We start from the raw sequence: 4,766 nt of genomic DNA on the forward strand, positions 1-4,766 counted from the left end.
TTGTTCCTGAATTTAGAGGAAAGGCTTTCAGCTTTTCACTGTTGAGTATGATATTAGCTATGGGTTTGGCATAAATGGCCCTTATTATGCTGAGATATGTTTCCTCTAAACCTACTTTCATGGTAGTTTTTATCATGAATGGATGTTGAATTTTGTCAAATGCTTTTTCTGCATGTACTGAGATGATCATGTGATTTTTATCCTTGCTTTTGTTAATGTGGTGTATCACGTTGATTGATTTGCATATGTTGAACCATTCTTATGTCCCTGGAATAAATCCAACTTGATAATGGTCTATAATCCTTTTTATATATTGTTGGATTTGGTTTGCTAGCATTTTTTTAACATCTTTATTGGAGTATAATTGCTTTACAATGGTGTGTTAGTTTTTGCTTTATAACAAAGTGAATCAGTTATACATATACATATGTCCCCATAACTCTTCTCTTGGTTTGCTAGCATTTTGCTGAGGATATTCGTATCTATAGTGATCAAAGATTTGGGCCTGTAATTTTCTTATTTTGTATTATCCTTGTCTGGTTTTGGTATCTGGGTAATGGTGGCCTCATAGAATGAAATTGGGAGTGTTCCCTCCTTTTCAGTTTTTTTGGGAATAGTTTGAGAAGGGTAGGTATTAGTTCTTCTTTATATGTTTGGTAGAAGTCCCCTGTGAAGCCAGATTTCTTTTTTACCTTCTCTTTCTGATAGTTCATTATTAGTGTATAAAAATGTAATAGATTTCTATATATTGATATTGTATCCCACAACTTTGCTGAATTTATTTATTAGTTCTAATAGTTTTGGGTGGAGACTTTAGGATTTTCTATATAAAGTATCACGTCTTCTGCAAACAGAGACAGTTTTACCTCTTCCCTTCCAACCTGGATGCCTTTTATTCTTTTCCTTGTTTGATTTCTGTGGTTAGGACTTCCAGTGCTATGTTGAATAGAAGTGGTGAGAGTGGACATCCTTGTCTTGTTCCTGAATTTAGAGGAAAGGCTTTCAGCTTTTCACTGTTGAGTATGATATTAGCTATGGGTTTGGCATAAATGGCCCTTATTATGCTGAGATATGTTTCCTCTAAACCTACTTTCATGGTAGTTTTTATCATGAATGGATGTTGAATTTTGTCAAATGCTTTTTCTGCATGTACTGAGATGATCATGTGATTTTTATCCTTGCTTTTGTTAATGTGGTGTATCACGTTGATTGATTTGCATATGTTGAACCATTCTTATGTCCCTGGAATAAATCCAACTTGATAATGGTCTATAATCCTTTTTATATATTGTTGGATTTGGTTTGCTAGCATTTTTTTAACATCTTTATTGGAGTATAATTGCTTTACAATGGTGTGTTAGTTTTTGCTTTATAACAAAGTGAATCAGTTATACATATACATATGTCCCCATAACTCTTCTCTTGGTTTGCTAGCATTTTGCTGAGGATATTCGTATCTATAGTGATCAAAGATTTGGGCCTGTAATTTTCTTATTTTGTATTATCCTTGTCTGGTTTTGGTATCTGGGTAATGGTGGCCTCATAGAATGAAATTGGGAGTGTTCCCTCCTTTTCAGTTTTTTTGGGAATAGTTTGAGAAGGGTAGGTATTAGTTCTTCTTTATATGTTTGGTAGAAGTCCCCTGTGAAGCCATCCAGTCCTGGACTTCTGTTTGCTGGGATTTTTTAAAATTATGAATTCAATTTCACTGCTAATGATTGGTCTGTTCAAATTGTCTGTTTCTTCTTGATTCAGTCTTGGCAGGTTGTATATTTCTAGAAATCTGTTCATACTTCTAGGTTGTCCAATTTGTTGGCTTATCTGCCAACTGTTCATAGTATTCTCTTATAATTTTTTGTATCTCTGTGGTATCAGTTGTTATTTCTCCTCTTTCATTTCTTATTTTGTTTATTTGGGTCCTCCCTCTTCTTCTTGGTATGGTTAGCTAAAGATTCGTTAATTTTGTTTATCTTTTCAAAAAACTGCTCTGGGTTTCATTGATCTTTTCTTTTTAAAAAAATCTCTATTTTATTGATTTCCTCTGATCTTCATTATTTCCTTCCTCTGGAGAAGACATACAGATGGCTAACAGGCACATGAAAAGATGCTCAATTTTGCTAATTATTAGACAAATGCTAGTCAAAAGAACAGTGAGGTATCACCTCACACCTGTCAAAATGGCTACCACCAAAAAGTCTACAAATAACAAATGTTGGAGAGGATGTGGAGAAAAGGGAACACTTGGGCACTGTTGGTGGGGATGTAAATTGGTGCAGCCATTATGGAAAACAGTATGGACGTTCCTCAAAAAGGCAAAAATAGAACTACCATATGATCCAGCAATTCTACTCCTGGGTATATATCCAGAAAAAATAGAAGCACTAATTCAAAAAGATACATGCACTTCAATTTTCATTGTAGCACTATTTACAATAGCTAAGAATGGAAGCAACCCAAGTGTCTATCAACAGATGAATGGATAAAGAAGATATTGTATATATTGGGTTGGTCAAAAAGTTTGTTTGGGTTTTTCTGTAACATCTTATGGAAAATCCTGAACGAACTTTCTGGCCAACCCAATATATACAATGGAAGATCACTCAACCATAAAAAGAATGAAATTTGCAGCAATATGGATGGACCTAAATAATATTATGCTTAGTGAAATACATGAGACAGGGAAAGGCAAATACTGTATGATATCACTTATATGTGGAATCTAAAAAATAATACAAATGAATGTATATAGCAAAAGAGAAACAGACTCACAGATATAGAAAACAAACTAGGGGTTATCAGTGGGGAGAGGGAAAGGAGGAGGGGCAAGTTAGGGGTATGGGACTAAGAGATACAAACTACTATGTATAAAATAAAGAAGCAACAAGGATATATTTTATAACACGGGGAATTATAGCCATTACTTGTAATAACTTTTAATGGAATATAATCTGTAAAAATACCAACTCATTATGCTGTATACCTAAAACTAACATAATATTGTAAATCAACTATACTTGAATAAAAAAATAAGAAAGGTAAGAACTAAAAAACCAAACCAAAACAAAACAAAAAACCCACAATACCACTTATGTTAGTAGCCCAAAATGAAATACTTGTGTATAAATCTAACAAAATGTGTATAAGATCTATATGAGGAAAACTACAAAACTCTGGTGAAAGATATCAAAGAAGAATGAGGGCTTCCCTGGTGGCGCGGTGGTTGGGAGTCCGCCTGCCGATGCAGGGGACGCGGTTTCGTGCCCCGGTCCGGGAGGATCCCATATGCCGCGGAGTGGCTGGGCCTGTGAGCCATGGCCACTGAGCCTGAGCGTCCGGAGCCTGTGCTCCACAACGGGAGAGGCCACAACAGTGAGAGGCCTGCGAACCGCAAAAAAAAGCAGGAAAAAGTGATGTTAAATGTACTAAAATAGAAAGCTTTTTCCTTTTTTCCCATGGTCTCTCTCACAACTTGTCATGGCAACTTTTATTTGCTGCTTAATGTCTTTCTAAGTAAAGACAAATTGAAATTTAAGATTATCAGCATGAATTTGACTGTTCAACTTTATATTGTGCAGTGCTAGTTTTAAAGGCAAATAGAAGAGCATTCAACTCACGTGTAGAATCACCAGAATTACACAATTTGTACTTCATGCAAAATACATGCATTTGTATTCTGTTCTGACCAGAACCGTGGAAACACTTCACAAAACAAACCCAACTGCACAGGCTCCGGACGCGCAGGCTCAGCGGCCATGGCTCACGGGCTCCGCGGCATGTGGGATCTTCCTGGACCGGGGCACAAACCTCTGTCCTCTGCATCGGCAGGTGGACTCTCAACCACTGCGCCACCAGGGAAGCCCCTAACTCAACTGTTTTAATCTCACTTCTTGATATGTTCACCTTCTACCAGCACTCTCTACCTCTGCCTCACTGAGGAGTTAGAAAGGTCTGAAAGGAAGGGAATTATGCCTTGCTCTCTTTTCCTTTCCTTTTACGTCATCATTTTCATTGGAAGTGGCTAGAAGTAACTGGCAGGAATGAAGTAACACCAGGAAGAAAGGATGCAATAGGGTTCCTTGGGCATTTGCGTTTCTTCCAGCACCATCGCCTTCTTTCTGTGTTTGAAACAAGTTCTGACTTGAACAGAAAGTGTGGCCTCTTGGGGCTATGAGTGCCCGTACATACTCAGTCGTAGCTGTCACGTGTACCTTGTAGTCACTTTGAGTCTTGCTGGCTCATCATGGGTCCACCAAAATCCTAGGGCATGGGGAACGCTCTGTGCTAGAGGGGCAGCGGGAACTACGGGGAACATGCATGTCGAGCACATTCCCCCTGCTCACGTCCATGTGCCATTCATTGTCCCATTGGGTTTCATGGACAAAACACAAGTTCGAAGATAAAATTAAGAATTTCTAGATAGGGGGAATTCCCTGGCGGTCTAGTGGTTAGAACTCCTTGCTCTCACTGCTGAGGGTCTGGGTTCAATCCTGGTCGTTGTACTAAAATCCCACAAGTCCCGCGGCATGGCCAAAAAACCATTTTTTTTCTAGGTAGGAGCAGCACAACATTAAACCCAATGCAGGGCGCTTCTGGGGCCAGGGCCCTGTAGGACTGCTTAAGGGTTTGTGCGTGCATGAAGCCTGCTCTGCCAGAAGGGACAAGTCCTGCTGGAGAAAGAGCTCACGAGAGCCGGGAACTGGAGCTGTGGGTGGTAACCCAAAATTATTTCCTTCTGGTTTTCTTTTTTTTTTTTTTTTTTTTTGGGT

Source organism: Neophocaena asiaeorientalis, unplaced genomic scaffold (assembly GCF_003031525.2).
Source record: "Neophocaena asiaeorientalis asiaeorientalis breed wild unplaced genomic scaffold, Neophocaena_asiaeorientalis_V1.1 scaffold713, whole genome shotgun sequence".
NCBI classification, from domain to species: Eukaryota; Metazoa; Chordata; class Mammalia; order Artiodactyla; family Phocoenidae; genus Neophocaena; species Neophocaena asiaeorientalis.